At 50.1% G+C, this 18,339-nt stretch overlaps 1 long non-coding RNA gene across 2 annotated transcripts in view; it reads left to right on the top strand.

Annotated features, from left to right (window-relative positions):
* The first annotated feature begins 3,449 nt into the window (after positions 1-3,449).
* Positions 3,450-18,339, top strand: part of LOC138287404 (uncharacterized) — a 63,017-nt gene continuing 48,127 nt past the window's right edge. The window contains exon 1 of one of the 2 annotated variants that reach the window (XR_011202211.1): positions 3,450-3,523. This is a non-coding gene — a long non-coding RNA (uncharacterized lncRNA). The remainder of the gene's footprint in view (positions 3,524-18,339) is intronic. The other variant, XR_011202210.1, reaches the window with a different exon arrangement.

Here is an 18,339-nt window from a genome sequence, read left to right as displayed (position 1 = left end):
ACAGAGGTCAAACTCTGCTCTTTGACTTCTGCACTTTATTGTGCTGTTTTAATAGTTTAGTTTAGTTTTGTTTTTGAGACTTGTAAAGCGCATGGCTACCCTAGGGCTTGAAGAAGCGTGACAGCTACTGTGATGAAAATATAAACTACCAGAGGGATTAGCTCGGAAAGATTACAGTTTTTTGCTTTTTCCAGAACAGACATTCTGAGGATTCTTGGCGAAGCTCTAGAGGAAGAGCATTCCAAAGACGTGCTGCTTTGACAGGGAAGGAGTTACCACCCCACCGAGACCTCTTAAACCGCGCTATGTGTACTAGCCGGGAGGTGGAGGATCTTAACGTTCTGGTGGGAACATGAAAGAAAATGCTTTGTCTGAGGAAAAGAGGACCTTTATGATGCAGGGCTTTATGGGCCATGCATAAAGCTTTCAAATGAATCCGTTGTTTTATCGATAGCTAGTGAAGTGCAGCTAGAGCTGGCTTCGGCAGCGTGGTGTCTTGGTAAGTTAATGAGAAGCCTGGCGGGCGCATTCTGCATGACCTGAAGTTTCTTTACAACATATTCTGGTAAACTAAGGAAGAGGGAGTTGCCGTAATCAAGCCCAGAAAGTATCATAGCTTAAAGAAGAATTCTTCTGGCCAGAGGGGGAAGAAGATTAAGAATCTTTCTGAGAGTTCTCAGGAGACCGAAGCAGGAAGAAGAGATTTTTTTAGACTGCTGTTCCATGGTTTAAAGGGGGTCGAGCCAGAAACCAAGGCTCTTTATGTGATCCTTGGGGGGAGGAAGATTCCTGAAGGCCTCGGAGTACAATGCCAAGAGGGGTTGAGGGGGCACCATTACCCACAATCATCACCTCTGATTTCCCATCGTTAAGCTTCAGTTTAGAGCGGTTCATCCAGTTACCAATGTCCGCCAGACATAGGGAAAGGTTAGTTAAAGAAGGAGCCTTAATGTTAGAAAGGGATACTATCAATTGAGTATCGTCAGCATAGGTGACCACTGAGAGGTCATAAGGTTTAACTACTTTAGCCAAGGAGGAAAGATAAACGTTAAAGAGAGTAGGACTCAGGGACGAACCCTGGGGTACTCCACATGTCAAGGGAAAGGAATCTGATAGGAAAGAACGGTCTAGGACTTGGAAGGTTCTTCCTGTGAGAAAAGAGGAGAACCAAGATAATGCGGTGCCCTCTATCCCTATCTTGGAAAGCCTATGACAGAGGATGTTGTGATCCACAGTGTCGAAGGCAGTGCTGCGGTCCAGTAGGATAATGGCTACGTGTCCTCCCTGACCTAACAGTTGCCTAGTGGACTCGGTAACTGACAAGAGAGATGACTCAGTGCTGTGTTGGGATCTGAATCTCATTTGAGTTGAGTCTAGAAGCTCATGTTTTTTGAGGAAGAAAGTCAATTGGTTATTGACATGCTTTTCCAGAATCTTTGCTAAGATGGGAAGAAGAGAAATGGGCCTATAGTTGCTGAATAAAATAAGATCAAGTTTAGTTTTTTTTAGAAGTGGTTTAATAATAGCATGCTTAAAAGATTGTGGCAGAGATCCTGTGGATAAGTAGTGATTTAAAATCCTAGTCAGTGACAGAACAATGGTGTCAGAAACCAGTGCCAAAATGGCCGGGGGGCGGGAACAAGAGGTGATCCTGACTTAATGTTGATAAGAAGGTTTGTAACCAATGTATCAGTTAGGGGCTGAAAAACGGCAAATGAAATCCCTGCCTGTTGAGTGTTAGCACCTTGATCATTCTTGGATTCTTGATTGGAGGTAGTAGGAAAAGAAGAGTATATATTGATGATTTTTTCCTGAAAATAGACTGCTAGCTTGTTACTATGTTCGATTGAGGCCTCTAAAGGTGAATCGCCGGAGGGTACAAGGGTAAGTTCTTTGAAAATCTGGAAAATCTTTTTCTGGGAATTTACTGATTGCTCTATTTTGGTACTATAGTATGAGGATTGAGATAACTTAATGTTATGACGATAGCTCCTGATGGATTGTCTGTAGGTTTCCTTGGAGGAAGCACTGTAGTTTTTCCTCCAAATTCTTTCCAACTTCTTACAATTCTTTTTTTCTTCTAGCAGTAGGGGAGAGAACCAAGGATTGACCTTGTGCATAGGTTTCATTGATCTCGTCTTGATAGGCAAAATGGAATCTAGAGAGGTGGAAATCCAATTATTGAAGGACTCTACATTGGTGGGGTAAGAGTCATTGTAGTTTAAGGATGAAGAGCGAAGTGTTTTACGCCATTCTTCGGTCACGAGTTTAAGCCATTGACGACCTGTGATTTTTGTAGTAGTTTGAAGACCCGAAAGAGTATTGTATACAGGTATAAATGATAGAAGAAAGTGGTCTGTCCAGGTAAGAGACAGAGAAGTGGAAATAGAAAAATCAGATAGATTGCTAAAGATGAGGTAAATCGTGTGACCTTTGTAGTGAGTGGGTCCAGTGGTGTACTGAATACGATCTAATGCTGCCAATGAAGCTAGTAATGATTTAGCAGAGGGGCAATCTGTGTTATCAATATGAATATTGAAATCTTTGAGTATAGTTAAATTCAGAGTTTTGCAGATAAGATTTGCCACTGAATCAGGTAAGGCATCTAGAAAGCTTCTATATGGGCAAGGGGGACTGTAGATTACGATCCCAGAAAAGGTAAATGTGGCCGACAAATATAGCGAAAAGGCCATGCTCTCACATCCAGGAATGACGAGAGTGGAGGTAACGCATTTGATGTTTTTTTATAAATAATGGTGATGCCTCCACCTTTGGTGTGAGATCTATCTAGGTGGGCTATCAAGTAGTTAGAGGGGAGGGCATTGAGAGTTTCAAAGGAAGAATCTTCCTTCATGTTTCAGTTAGAAATTGGATATCAGGTTGGTGGTCTTCTAAAAAAGTGGAGATATGCATGCAGTGTGCAGGCAAAGAGTGACAGTTTAGCAAGAACATTTTGCCTAGGTGATAGGGAGTGCTCTTAAATGGCAGGGTGGTTGAAGGAGTCCAGGGGCAGCTGTGGCAGAGGCGGATAACTGAATTTGACGTAACAGTTAGGGGTGCTAAGCAGTCAGAGGTATTTCTGTAGGCTAGCAGTTGTGAAGAGGAATAAACCAACCTTTTAAAGGAGGGAGGGCAGCATTTCTGGGCTCTGGGTTCTCCCGGGCACGGATGGGTGCAGACGGGCTTGACTTTGGCACGTCAGCGGCGTGCCCGCTGCGCGCGTCCACTGCGTGGCCGGTGTTCTATCTTTAGCCGCACCCCGTCCGAATCGGGTCGGCTGTGTTATGTGCGCATGCGCACAACTGTGCGCATGCGCACCGGCGAATTTGTCAATTTCGCCGTCTGGGACTGCTCCCCTCCACGGGCACTTCTGGAGCGCATGCGCGCTTTGAATTTTTAGTGTGAATTTTAATTGAGGATGACGCGCATGCGCGTTTTTCATTTTAACGGTTGGCATTGCCAGGGGCACAACGGATTGCGGTTGGAGCAACAGTACCGCGTTCGGCGCTACCCCTTCTCTAAGGTCAGTACTCGTGCCGATTATATATTCTATATATATAATCTCGGCTTTCCTCTTTTACTACATAATCTCGGCTTTCCTCTTTTACTGAGTTTCTTTTGTGTCACTGCCCTTCTACTAGTTACCTGTTCCCGAGCTGCGTCACGGCACCTCATTGGGCCGTTAGAAGCAGCTCGGGACGCTGCAGGCATTTTGTGAGCACTAAATAAATGGCAGAGATACTGTAATGGTGTTCCAAGGTGAGCTGTGGAGTGTGTGGTTTTATTAGACTGTTATAAATAATGTTAGTTCTAGGTATAAACTATATATTAATCAAATCTGTATTTGAAAAACACTTTTTTTAAACTTTAACTGGGATGTATTTGCACACTTTGTAGCAGCCTATATTATGATGTAATTGTATTTATATAACGTTTACTACCCCCAACGAGGCATCAGTTGCATGTTTAAAACAAGGACTTACACATTCACAGTTCTTTCAGGGACATCCTACCTCATAGTACTAACAGGCATTGGCAAAGCCAATAGGTCTTGTCTACGCAAGTTATTGGCTTTGCCAATGTGTTTTGACCAGAGTGGCTGCTGTTTAGCATGGCTATAAGTTAGTGGCATAGTGGCGTGAAGTTCATTTAGAGTACAGTGAGGTACTGTGCAGTTGTTTAGAGTGCATTTGCGTAGAGTGCAGTGGCATGGGACAAAGTAGAGTGGCATACAATAGAGTGGCAGAGTGCAGTAATGTAGAGTGGTGCAGTGGCATAGAGTGCAGAGTAGACTTGTGTGGCAGAGAGTGCAGTGGCGTAGTGTTGAGTGGTGCAGTGCAGAGTTGATTATAGTGCTGTAGAGTGCAGTTGCGTAGAGTGGATTGATGTAGAGTGGCATAGAGTGCAGTAGCGTAGAATGCAGTAGTACAGAGTAAATTGCTGTACAGTGGCGGAGAGTGCAATGTTGCAGAGTAGAAGGTAGTGGTGTACAGTGTAGTTTAGAGTGCAGTGGCATGTGGTAGAGTAGCATAGAGTGGCATACAATAGAGTGGCAGAGAGTGCAGTAATGCAGAGTGGTGCAGTGTCATAGAGTGCAGAGTAGACTTGTTGCAGAGTGCAGTGGTGTAGAGTGGTGCAGTGCAGAGTATAGTGCCTAGAGTGCAGTGGCATAGGGTGCAGTAGTAAAGAATAGTGTGGTGTAGACCTCTGACCTGCTTTAGGTCTCGAGCTCACCCCCCACGTCCGCAGCACCACCCTGCTGTCTCGTGCCCCTGACCCCCGCCCACGCTGCTGCTAGCGTGTTCGAGGCCCTCCTCCATCCGCAGGCATCCTCCTGCGCCTCATCCCTGGTGTCTAGTGGGCTCTGTTTAAGCTTCACTTGACCCGTGTGCCGCTTTTCGCCGTCCTGTAAGTGTTTTTTCCTTTTTTCAGCGCCTTGCCTCCTTGCGCTTCTGCCCCTGTTGTGCCCCTTCTGATTGCTGTACCCCGATTGTAATTTGTGCCAGAATTGTAGTTTGTGACTGTGTTTGAACTTTTCCTAACTGTTTGTGCCTTGCTTTTATCCCTGGTTTTTTCGCCCCTTGGGTGCTCCCCCTTGCCGATCTACCCTTGCCGCTGCCTCCTTGCGGCCCCGCCCCCATTCGCTGCTTCTCCCCCCCCTCCCTTCTTAATGGCTGGCGCTGCGCGTCGCGAGTGAGCCACCTCTGACCTGCTTTAGGTCTAGAGCTCACCCCCCACGTCCGCAGCACCACCCTGCTGTCTCGTGCCCCTGACCCCCACCCACGCTGCTGCTAGCGTGTTCGAGGCCCTCCTCCACCCGCAGGAGTCCTCCTGCGCCTCATCCCTGGTGTCTAGTGGGCTCTGTTTAAGCTTCACTTGACCCATGTGCCGCTTTTCGCCGTCCTGTAAGTGTATTTTTTTTTTTTTTCAGCGCCTTGCCTCCTTGCGCTTCTGCCCCCGTTGTGCCCCTTCTGATTGCTGTACCCCGATTGTAATTTGTGCCAGAATTGTATTTTGTGACTGTTTTTGAACTTATCCTTACTGTTTGTGCCTTGCTTTTTCCCCTGTTTTTTTTTGCCCCTTGGGCGCTCCCCCTTGCCGCTGCCTCCCTGCGGCCCGCCCCCCTCACGCCCCCATTCGCCGCTCCCTCCCACCTCCCAGCTGCTCCTCCCTCCCCACTCCCTTCTTAATGGCTGGCGCTGCGCCTCACGCCCCCGCATCCCCAGCCTTCGCTACTCAGCCAGCGAACTCCTCGCCCTCAACCCTGGCCCATCCACAGCCTGCTTCCAGGCCACCCCGAAGCACACCAAAGGACCCTTCTCCTGCCGCACCTGCAAGTTCACCTGCAACAGAACAACGAAGCCTACAACAACCAACACCAACCACCTGAACTGCAACCTCCTCAACACACGCTCCGCACGAAAGCACGCCATCCAGCTCTGGGACCTGCTCGACACCACCGCCCCAGACGTAGTCTTCCTAACCGAAACCTGGTTGAACGACTCCTCGGCCCCAGACATCGCCATCGCCATCCCTGACGGTTACAAGAGCACCAGAAGAGACCGCACCAACGGAATCGGTGGAGGGATAGCCATCGCCCACAAATCCACCCTCAAGATCCACACCCACACGGAAGACACCCTCAAGACAGCCAAACACCTTCATTTCCAGATCCACACGGACCCCAACACTACCCTCAGAGGAACCCTCATATACTGTCCTCCAGGACCAAGAGCCCCCTTCAGAGACACCATCTCCGACCTCGCAAGCACCCACGCCTCAACAGACTACATCCTCCTGGGAGACCTCAATTTCCACCTGGAGAACAACAATGACGCCAACACCGCATCTCTGACCACCAACCTCTCCAAACTCAGACAACTGGTCAACACACCCACCCACATCGCCGGTCACACCCTTGACCCACTCTTCTCTGCAAGCAACCACATCTCTTTCAGCCACACCTCCGAACTCCACTGGACCGACCACCACTGCGTCCATTTCACCTTCAAGAAAAACACCGAACACCACCGCACCCCACTACCGCCTCACCGCCGCTGGGGAAAAGTCACCATAGAAGAACAACTAACCAGCACCCTCGCCAAAAACCCACCACCCGACCCCACCGACCCGGACTCCGCCGCCATCAACCTCCAACAATGGATCCTCAACTGCGCCAACATCCTAGCACCACTCAAGAGGCCCACCGTCAACCAAGAAAAGAAAAAAACAGCCTGGTTCACAGACGAACTGATCACCTCCAAACGCAAATGCCAGAAACTCAAGAAAAAATGGATCCTCGAGCGCACACCTGACAACCTTGCAACCCTCAAGGAAGCCAACCGTGAACACCACCAACTGATCCGACTCGCCAAGCGCTCCCACTTCACAGAACGCCTTAACAACAACGCACACGACTGCAAGGAACTTTTCTGCATTGTGAAAGAGCTCTCCAACCCCAACGTCAACGACGTCCCACCATCCCAGAAACTCTGCGACAATCTCTCCACCTTCTTCTACCAGAAAATCGCAGCTATCCGCGACAGCTTCAACACCTCACCTCCCCCTGACCCCACCCCCAACAACTCCTCCCACGCCGACCGCCTCACCACCTGGACCCACGTAGACGTCGCTGAAACCCTTAAGACCATGAACTCCATTCAATCAGGATCTCCCTCTGACCCCTGCCCACATCACGTCTTCAACAAAGCCGACGTCACCATCGCCCCCCAACTCCGCAAGATCATCAACCTTTCCTTCAACACCGCTACCTTCCCGGACAGCTGGAAGCACGCAGAAATCCAACCCCTCCTCAAGAAACCTAAGGCTGACCTCAACGATCTCAAAAACTTCCACCCGATCTCCCTCCTCCCCTTCCCAGCGAAGGTCATCGAGAAGATCGTCAACGCCCAGCTCACCCACTACCTCGAAGACAACTCCATCCTATACCCCTCCCAATCCGGCTTCAGACGCAACCACAGCACAGAGACTGCACTCCTCGCCGCCACAGATGACATCAGACAACAAATGGACAACGGCGAAACTTCAGCCCTCATCCTCCTAGACCTCTCCGCTGCCTTCGACACGGTATGCCACCGCACCCTACTAAATCGCCTCCACGAAGCCGGTATCCAAGACAAAGCCCTCAACTGGATCTCCTCGTTTCTCTCCGGCAGAACACAGAGAGTCCGACTCTCATCCTTCCGCTCGGAAGCCACCAACCTCATCTGCGGCGTCCCCCAAGGCTCCTCGCTAAGCCCAACGCTGTTCAATGTCTACATGGCCCCCCTCGCACAACTGGCCTGTTAGCACAACCTCAGCATCCTCTCCTACGCTGACGACACCTAGCTCGTCCTCTCCCTGACCAAAGATCCTCACATCGCCAAAGCCAACCTCCACGAGGGACTGAAATCCATCGCCGAGTGGATGAGCAACAGCCGCCTGAAACTAAACTCCGACAAGACGGAAGTCCTCATCCTCGGTCGCTCTCCCTCAGCCTGGAACGACTCTTGGTGGCCCACCGCCCTGGGTCCCCCACCCACCCCAGCCAGCCACGCACGAAACCTCGACTCCGCTCTCACCATGTCCAAACAGGTCAACGCAGTCTCCTCCTCCTGTTTCAACACCCTCCGCATGCTCCGCAGAATCTTCAAGTGGATTCCAACAGAAACCAGAAAGACGGTGACCCAAGCCCTCGTCAGTAGCAGACTCGACTACGGCAACGCACTCTACACAGGCATCCCAACTAAAGACATCCAACGACTCCAACGCATCCAGAACGCATTCGCCCGCCTGATCCTCGACATACCCCGCCAATGTCACATCTCCCACCACCTGAAGCACCTCCACTGGCTCCCCGTGGACAAGAGGATCACCTTTAAACTCCTCACCCACGCACACAAGGCACTACACGACACTGGACCCACCTACCTGAACACCAGACTCAACTTCTACGTTCCCTCACGCCAACTCCGCTCTGCCAACCTTGCCCTCGCCATCGTCCCCCGAATCCAGCGCAAGACCTCTGGCGGCAGATCCTTCTCCTACCTCGCCGCCAAGACCTGGAACTCACTCCCGACCTCACTACGCCAGACCCAGGACCTCCTCACCTTCAGCAGACTCCTCAAGACATGGCTCTTCGAACGATAGCAGCTGCCCCCTCCCCAGCGCCTCGAAACCCTAACGGGTACATAGCGCACTTTATAAATCTAATGATTGATTGATAGAGTGCAGTTTTGGAGTGTCAGTGGAGTGGCACAGAGAACAGTGGCATAGAGTACAGTGGTGCAGAGTAAAGGGCAGCGGCATACAGTGCAGTTGTTTAGAGTGCACTGGCGTAGAGTACAGTGGCATGGGACAGAGCAGTGTCATAGAATACAGTGGAATAGAGTGTATTGGTGCAGAATGTATTAGTACAGAGTAGAGTGGTGTAGGGTATGGTGGCGACCAGTGCAGTGTTTCTCAAGGATTCCAAAATTAAATGGCCATTTTTCAGAGGATCTATACGAACTTGTATTGTCTGACATCTGCCCCATTACTGTTTCTTTCATGGAAAGAAGAGTGACCTTCATTTGTATTACGGACATTTGAGATAAGTAGGTGAGGTACTGGTTAGTTGAGGTACATCATCATACTTAGTATAACTCACATATAGTATAGCTCCCCTGTTAATATAGTTGATATACAGTTAGCAGCTGAACTTAATTGTGTATGGGCAGTCAATTTCTTCTTTCAGTTAATTGGTTAGTCCAGTCTACTGGTATTTTGTACGAGCATCTATCCTATCTGCTCAGTTTATATTTTTTTCTGCAGGACATATTGTTACAGTGGTTCAAAAATGAGAATCAAATACAATATCTGTATGTATTTTGCGTTTTGCTTATTGTCAAATGTCCTTCTCTTAAGGTTCACCCCCAAATGTTGGCCTTCCTTCTCTTTCTCAGACTTTTTCTTGTTGTCGGGCCTCTGAGCACTTTACCACTACTAACCAGTGCTGAAGTGCATGCGCTCTTGCCTTAAAATATGGTGATGTATGCTTAACACAGTTGGCATATTTCATTTACTTATGAGTCCCTAATAAATTGTACTTACCTATGCCCTGGATTTGTAAATTAAAGGCTACTAGTGCGCCCACAGTAATGATTGTGCATCCCAATTAAGTAGTACGTCAACATAACTTGCTTGTCATTCCAGAGTCTGTGTGTGCAGTTCTAAACTTCCATTTTGATCTGTCAAGTTAAATCTTTCCAGGTTCAAACCTTTATTTTTAAAACATATGTAACCCCGTTAGTGGGCCTGGGACAGATCAAAGGGCAGGGGCAAGTTGGACGTGTATTTTTAATTTTAACCTGTTGTGGTAATACAAAAACTATTACACTTGTCTTTCACCACCGCAAGGCCTAACTTTCACTTAAGCTAACATCAGGGTTACCTTGAAGCAGCCTGTCTAATTTCGAATTGAAAAAAACAAAATTTGGACTTTGATGTCTATGGACTCGCAATTCAAAATCACAACTTATGGTCAAGTCTAACATTAATTTGTGTGGCTGAAAATGTCACATTAATAAATTTGCCGTTTTATTTTCTTAAATATTTACTGCCTACTGGCATGTCTACATGTTTGGGTGGGTGACGCATCATCTCTTGTGCATTCCCTCCAGACAGGCACACGCCAAGGAAGCTCAGGTTTGACTGGATCATAAATATCCTGATGGCCCACCCTTGGCAGGATGAAATGGTGCAGCTGGCACATCTAAATGGGCTGGCTATTCTTCCCACACATGGATGCATAATCCCCCTTAGCGAGTCTGCAACTAGTCACTGCACTTCCTGTCCTATTTGCACTTTTTTCAAAGCCTCTTTTTTAAGTCTCCCCCATTTCAGAGGCACCACTGGGCAAAATAATTGGACCATTTTTTCCCTTTCACTTGCTGCTTTTCTGTCCTTTTCTCTTTTTCTCCCTCTTGTGTTTACCCTGCACTGCTGGTGTCCCAGCATCCCCACCCGCCCCATGCAAAGCGTTTCTCCCACCTCCTTATTGCTGGACCACCGCCTCCATACCTCTCTTCCTTAACGACGGCCGCCACGCTAGTGCGCCACAGGGAAGCCTGTTTGTGCATGGACGCCACCCAGCACCAGGGACCCTGGTTCTCACCCCTTCTGCTGGTTTAACGCAAGCACTCTACGTGCCCTCAACCCCATAAGATCATCAGCATGCCACCAAGCTGACCACATGTACAAACATGGATCATTTTCTTGCTGCGCCTGCTCCAGCATACTCCCAAGTACCACCCCATGATTCCTCACTGCTCCTTAACACATGCTCCCTCATCAAGCATGCACTACAAGTCTGAGACCTCGACTCAACAGCTCTGGACGTCACCATCTCGCTATGAGTTGGATCACCCCTGCAGCTACCATGGACATTGCCACGGCCATTACGCACAACTACAAAATCATACACAAGGACAGAGCCAACCTTCCTGGAGGTGTCATTGCCATAATCTACTAGAACAACCTCCGCCTTTCATCATCTAGTCACATTCTGTCAACGCATGAGCATCTACATTTCCACATCCTGACCAACCGAAACACCTTCCTACGTGGCACCCTCATCTACAGGCCACCTGCACCTCAACCCCAGTCTTTACAAGACATTGTCAACCTCATTGCCTCTCCAAGCACTCACTTCCTCCTGTTACATCCCACTCTGTGATCTCGATTTACAGCTTGATACCCTCAATGACCCCCAATACATCAAACATCCTGTACGACCCCACAATTCTCGGCGTCAAACAACTAGTCATCGTCCCTACCCACAAACCCCTTCACATCCTCTACGCCATTCTCTCAGCAGGGGACAACCTCACCTTCATCCACACCTCCAAACACTGTTGGCTTGACCAAGTGCATCTACTTAACCTACTCAAACACTGCACGCCACCACATTCCCTAACCCCCAAACATTGGGGTATAGTCACAGAAGCACAGATCACCAAACGCTGTCAACCACTCCAATGAATCCGCAGGCAAACTAAAGCGATGACTCTGAATGTGCAGCCAATGTAGCCCCCCTAAGGAAATTGGCATGGAATCTACATAGCAAAGCTCCCAAGTGGTTTACGCAAGACCTACATCAATCCAAGCGCGCCTGCAGACGATTGTAATGCAAATGGAGCCTCCGCAAATCCACCAAACCGCACTGCCTACAAAAATACTGACACAATGTACCACCATAACATACGAGCCACCCAAAAAGCTGCATTTCAAGCATGCCTCAACACCAGCACTCGCAATATCAAAGAGCTCTTCATCCTTGTCAAAGAGTTCACGAACCGCAGGGCAGAAACCTCATCCATCCCTCCCTCCCAAGACCTCCGCAACGATCTTCCCCACCTTCTTTCACTGTAAGATCTGGGACATCTACAAAGGCTTCAGCATACAGAGCCCGCCTTCACCGCTCAGCACCATGGACCTGGCTCCCGCACCAGATATGAACTGCTGAACCACCATTACTGTAGAGGACACCCAAAGAATAATGAACTCCATCCACTTGGGAGCACCCTCCGATCCATGCCCTCATCACATCCTCAAGCTTGTCATTCCCATCATTTCACCAGAGCTTTGCTGAACCATCAACCTATCGTTTAAGACTGCCACATTCCCCTCAGACTGTAAACACGCAAAAATCCGCCCGCTTCTCAAGAAACCCAAAGCCGACCATAGGGAGCTGAAGAATTACTGACCCATGTCTCTGCTCACTTTCCCAGCCAAGGTAACGGAAAAAGCCATCCACTAGGAACTCATAGAGTTCCTCGAGAGACACCGTATCCTCGAACTTTCCCATTTCCGATCTGGAAGCAATCACAGCACCGAAACTGCACTTTTAGCCACCACCAACAACATACGCATCATACTGCACAGCGTAGGTACTGCCGCACTCAACCTTCTAGACCTCTCTACTGCATTTTAGACAGTCTCCCACTTCAGCCTCTGTGACAGGCTGCTCGACGCCGGCATCTGAGACAAAGCCCTGAGCTGGATCTGGTCCTTCCTCACCAGAAGAACACAGAGGGTCAGACTACCACCATTCACATCAGAACTTAGACACTTGCTGCAGAGTGGCCCAAGGATCCACACACTGCCAGAAGCTTTTTAACCTCTACATGGCTCGCTCACTAAGATCATCAAACACGACGTAAAGATAGTCTCCTACGACAATGACACCCAACTGATCCTCTCCATGTCGGACGACTCTGCTCAAGCCAAGATGCATTTTCCCAATGGGAGGAGAGCAGTCTGCCCTTGGATGGACGTCAGCTGCCTCAAGCTGAACTCAGACAAGAAATGCTTGTGATTGCCTACACCCCATTCTGCCTGGAACGACTCCTGGTGGCCCCCACACTCATGTTAATGCCCCCGCCCACATTAACCAATTGCGTAACCTGACCTTTACCCTTGGCTTCTCTATCAATAACACAAAAAATTAACGCTGTCTCCTCAACAAGCTTACACACCCTCTGTAGGAAAATGCCTCCTTTTTGCAGTCCACAACCCCCACCTACCCCAAACACTTTTTTCCTGCTATTGATGCTTACTCTACTGAGTACTGAAGTGTGTTGAGATCCTGCTAACCAGGCCCCACCACCAGTGTTCTTTCAGTTAAAATGTACCATTATTTCCACAATTGGGACACCCCTCGCACACAGATAAGTCCCTGGTACCGACCTCCAGGACCAAGAGCCCCCTTCAGTGACACCATTTCCGACCTCGCAAGCACCTACGCCCTCGCCTCAACGGACTACATCCTCCTGGGAGATCTCAACTTCCACCTGGAGAACAACAACAACGCCAACACTGCATCACTTACCACCAACCTCGGACTCAGACAACTGGTCAGCACACCCACCCACATCGCCGGTCACACCCTAGACCCACTCTTCACTGCAAGCAACCACATCTCATTCAGCCACACCTCTGAACTCCACTGGACCGACCACCACTGCGTCCACTTCACATTCAAGAAAAACACCGAACACCACCGCACCCCACTACCGGCACACCGCCGCTGGGGAAAAGTCACCGAAGACCAACTAACCAGCACCCTCGCCAAGAACCCACCGTCCGACCCGGACTCCGCCGCCATCAACCTCCAACAGTGGATCCTCAACTGCGCCAACACCCTCGCACCACTCAAGAGGCCCACCGTCAACCAAGAAAAGAAAAAAGCAGCCTGGTTCACAAACGAACTGATCACCTCCAAACGCACCTGCCAGAAACTCAAGAAAAAATGGCTTCTCGAGCGCACACCCGACAGCCTCGCAACCCACAAGGAAGCCATCCGCAAATACCACCAACTTATCCGACTCGCCAAACGCTCCCACTTCACAGAACGCCTAAACAACAACGCACACGACAGCAAGGAACTCTTCTGCATCGTGAAGGAGCTCTCCAACGCCAGCGTCAACGACGTCCCACCATCCCAGAAACTCTGCGACGCACTCTCCAACTTTTCCTACCAGAAAATCGCCGCCATCCACAACAGCCTCAACACCACACCTCCGCCAGACCCCACCCCGACAACTCCTCCCATGCCGACCGCCTCACCACCTGGACCCCACGTAGATGACGCCGAAACCTGAAAGACCATGAACTCCATCCACTCAGGATCCCCCTCAGACCCCTGCCCACACCACGTCTACAACAAAGCCGACTCCACCATTGCCCCCCAACTTCGCAAGATCATCAACCTATCCTTCGACACCGCAACCTTTCCGGACAGCTGGAAGCACGCCGATATCCAAGCCCTCCTCAAGAAACCCAAGGCCGACCTCAACGACCTCAAAAACCTCCGCCCGATCTCCCTTCTCCCCTTCCCAGCGAAGGTCATCAAGAAGATCGTCCATGCATAGCTCACCCACTACCTCGAAGACAACTCCACCCTAGACCCCTCCCAATCCGGATTCAGACGCAATCACAGCACAGAGACTGCACTCCTCGCCGCCGCAGACAACATCAGACAGCAAATGGACAACAGCGAAACTTCAGCCCTCATCCTCCTAGACCTATCCGCCGCCTTCGATACAGTCTGCCTCCGCACCCTACTAACTCGTCTCCACGAAGCCGGAATCCAAGACAAAGCCCTCAACTGGGTCTCTTCTTTTCTCTCGGCAGAACCCAGAGAGTCCGACTCTCACCCTTCCGCTCCGAAGCCACCAACCTCATCTGCGGCGTCCCCCAAGGCTCTGCGCTAAGCCCAACGCTGTTCAACGTATACATGGCACCCCTCGCACAGCTGGCACGTCAGCATAACCTCAGCATCCTCTCCTACGCCAACACCCAGCTCATCCTCTCCCTTACTAAAGATCCACACACCGCCAAAGCCAACCTCCACGAGGGACTGAAATCCATCGCCGAATGGATGAGAAACAGCCGCCTGAAATTAAACTCCGATAAGACGGAAGTCCTCATCCTCGGTCGCTCTCCCTCAGCCTGGGACAACTCCTGGTGGCCCACCGCACTGGGTCCCCCACCTACTCCTGCCAACCACGCACGCAACCTAGGCTTCATCCTCGACTCCGCTCTCACCATGTCCAAACCGGTCAACGCAGTCTCCTCCTCCTGCTTCAACACCCTCTGCATGCTCTGCAGAATCTACAAGTGGATCCCGACGGAAACCAGAAAAACGGTGACCCAGGCCCTCGTCAGTAGCAGACTTGACTACGGCAACACACTCTACACAGGCATCCCAGCAAAAGACATCAAACGACTCCAACGCATCCAAAACGCATCCGCCCGCTTGATCCTCGACATACCCCGCCGATGCCACATCTCCCACCACCTGAAGGACCTCCACTGGCTCCCCGTGGACAAGAGGATCACCTTTAAACTCCTCACCCACGCGCACAAAGCACTACACAACGCCGGACCCGCCTACCTGAACAACAGACTCAACTTCTACGTCCCCTCCCGCCAACTCCGCTCTGCCAACCTCTCCCTCGCCATCGCTCCCCGAATTCAATGCAAGACCTCTGGCGGCAGATCCTTCTCCTACCTCGCCGCCAAGACCTGGAACTCACTCCCGACCTCCCTGCGCCAGACCCAGGACCTCCTCACCTTCAGGAGACTCCTCAAGACATGGCTCTTCGACCGATAGCAGCTGTAGCCCCCCCTAGGCGCCTTGAAACCCTAACGGGTACATAGCGCGCTTTATAAATTTAATGATTGATTAATGATTGATTGGCAAAAGGTACCAGTGGTACCAAGGGCCCTGTGACCAGGGAAGGTCCCTAAGGGCTGCAGCATGTGTTGTGCCAACCTAAGGGATCCCTCACCTAACACAGGCACACTGCCATTGCAGTTGGTGTGTGTTGGTGGGGATAAAAAGGCAAAGTTGACATGGCATCCCCTTCAGGATGGCATGCACACCAAATACTGCCTTGGCATACGTAAATCACCCCTCTAGCAGGCCTTAATGCACCCTGCCTTAGGGCTTTATTCCACAGGTGAGGGCATAGCTGCATGAGCAATATGCCCCTACAGTGTCAAAGTCCATTCTTAGACATTGTAAATATAGTGTGTCCATATTAAGAACATGGTCTGTGGGTTTGTCAAAACGAACTCCACAGCTCCATAATAGCTACACTGAGCACTGTGAAGTTTGATATCAAAGTTCTCCAAATAAGAAACCCACACTGATGCCAGTGCTGGATTTATTACAAAATGCACTCCGAGGGCATCTTAGAAATGCCCCCTGTATTTTACCCAATCCTTCAATGCAAGACTGACTGGTCTGTGCCAGCCTGCCACAGAGGGACTAGTTTCTGACCTCCTGGCATGAGAGCCTTTGTGCTCTCTGAGGCCAGAAACCAAGCCTGCACTGGGTGGAGGTGCTTCACACCTCCCCCTGCAGGAACTGTAACACCCAGCAGTGAGCCACAAAGGCTCAGGCTTCGTGTTACACTGCCACAGGGCACTCTGGCTAGTGGAGATGCCCGCCCCCTGGACACAGCCCCAACTCTGGGCGGAAAGTCCGGCGGAGATAATGAGAAAAATAAGGAGGTGTCACCCCCTCAGCCAGTTCCACCCCTTAGTTGACCAGAGCTGTAGTGACCCTCTCCCCCTCCTTGGAAAATCCTCCATCTTGTTTTGGAGGATTTACCCAATAAGGATAGGGATGTGCCCCCCTCCCCAAAGAGAGGCACAAGGAGGGTGTAGCCATCCTCAAGGTCAGTAGCCATTGTCTACTGCCCTCCAGCCCTAACACCCTCCTACACTCAGTATTTATGGGCGACCTTGAACCCAGGATTTCAGATTTCCTGAAAACCTAAAGGACTGCTAACCTCAAAACACCCGGGGAGAAGATGGAGACAACAACTGACTTGGCCCCAGCCCTACCTGCCTGTGTCCAGACTCAAAGAACCTGCAACAGCGACGCATCCTGCGGGACCAGCGACCTCTGCCGACTCGGGGGACTGCCCTTCAACCCAAAGGACCAAAAAACTCTAGTGGATATGGGCTCTGTCAAACAACAAGGAAGAAACCATCTTTAAAGGGACACCCACCTCACTCCTGAAGCGTGAGTCCCCACCACTCTGCACCAACGCCCCCAGCTTGTGTCCAGAGAAACCAACACTGCAGCGTGGACCCCCAGGTGACTCCAACGACGTGGCCACCCTGAGACAATGTCCCTGCATCCCCACGGTGAAGCCTGCAGAGAGAATCCAGAGGCTCTCCCTCACCGCAACTTCCTGGTAACAGAGACCCCAACGCCTGGAAGAAGCACTGCCCCTGCAGCCCCCAGGCCCGAGAGGAACCAACTACCGATCCAGGAGTGACCAGCAGGCGTCCCTCATCCTAGCCCAGTTGGTGGCTGGCCCAAGAAGAACCCCATGCCCTGCCTGCATCACCAGAGTGACCCCTGGGTCCCTCCATTGATTTCTATTCAAAACCTGACACCTACTTTGCACACTGCACCTGGCTGGCCCTGTGTGCCTGTTTGGGACACCCCCCAACCCAGTGCTCTACAAAACTCCCCGGGTCTGCTCCCAGAGGACGCAGGTAGTTACCTGCTAGCAGAGTGGAATCGGAGCACCCCTTTTTTCCATAAGCGCCTATGCTACTTTGACCTCTGCACTTGACCGGCCCTGTGTTGCTGGTGCTGGGTGTTTGTGGTTGACTTGAACCCCGAACAGTCGCCAGTCTATGCCCTGGAGACTGAACTTGTAAGTGCTTTACTTACCTGCTAAATTAACTTCTACTTACCTCCTACAGGAACTGTTGAATTTTGTAGTGTCCTCTTTTAAAATAGGTTATTTGCATATTTGCCAGAACTGTGTACCTTACTGTTTTCATTCCAAGTTCTATATTTGCTTATGCCAAGTACCTTACAATTTATGTACTTACTTGAATTCAGAATCTTGTGGATCTAAAATAAATTAAGAGAAGAATATTTTTCTATATAAAAAACCTATTGGTCTGGGGTTAAGCATTGAGTGTGTGTTCATATTTACTGCCCGTGTGTGTACAACAAATGTTCCATTTAATACTTGTCTTTCAATTAAACATCACACGCAAGATAGAACATAGTGTGGACAAATAATATTCTTTCTTAGAACTGTAGTCTACAACTGTTTGTGTGGGCTCTTTGTCTCTTACCTACTATTATTCCTCAGTCTAGTGTGGTGACATACAGCCTGCTAGTCAATATGAGTCTTTAAAGTCACAACATAATCTGCCTGAGGTCTATGCGTTTTTGTGCCCTCTGTTATAAAGTTTTTCAGTTTTAGACACCCACAGGCTCTGCACCAGAAAGTTCAAGCTTGTACACACCATGGAAGA

This window comes from Pleurodeles waltl, chromosome 4_1, assembly GCF_031143425.1.
Source record: "Pleurodeles waltl isolate 20211129_DDA chromosome 4_1, aPleWal1.hap1.20221129, whole genome shotgun sequence".
Taxonomy (NCBI): domain Eukaryota; kingdom Metazoa; phylum Chordata; class Amphibia; order Caudata; family Salamandridae; genus Pleurodeles; species Pleurodeles waltl.
The sequence above is the reverse complement of the archived record's forward strand: the minus strand, read 5'-3'. Positions and strand labels throughout refer to the sequence as shown.